Source organism: Pristis pectinata, chromosome 16, assembly GCF_009764475.1.
Source record: "Pristis pectinata isolate sPriPec2 chromosome 16, sPriPec2.1.pri, whole genome shotgun sequence".
NCBI classification, from domain to species: domain Eukaryota; kingdom Metazoa; phylum Chordata; class Chondrichthyes; order Rhinopristiformes; family Pristidae; genus Pristis; species Pristis pectinata.
The window spans coordinates 39,486,161-39,486,505 of record NC_067420.1 but is presented as its reverse complement, the minus strand read 5'-3'; positions in this window follow the sequence as shown (position 1 = coordinate 39,486,505).

Genomic DNA, 345 nt, shown 5'->3' with positions numbered 1-345 from the left:
GCACCAGACAGGTCGGTAAATGGAACAGTGAGCACTTGCATTCGAAGGTAGGCAGCTGAAAGTTGCACGTGTCTCCTGAAAGCATCAAAGAAAAGTTTATCACATAAGGTGCCACAAAACACACAAGTATATACCCCTTGCATTGGGAATGCGCCTTTTTAGGATCAAGGATGACTTGCTCCCACTCGTTTAGTGGGTTTTGAGTGGCCTGACAAAGCAAAAATGGGATCCACAGACTGCCCCCATCTTAAGCAAGGAATGCATAATGGTGCAGATGGTTGAGTGGCTTGTTTGGGAGGTGCTGCACTCTTCCTACCATTTTCACTTGCCCTCCGCGTTACCTAG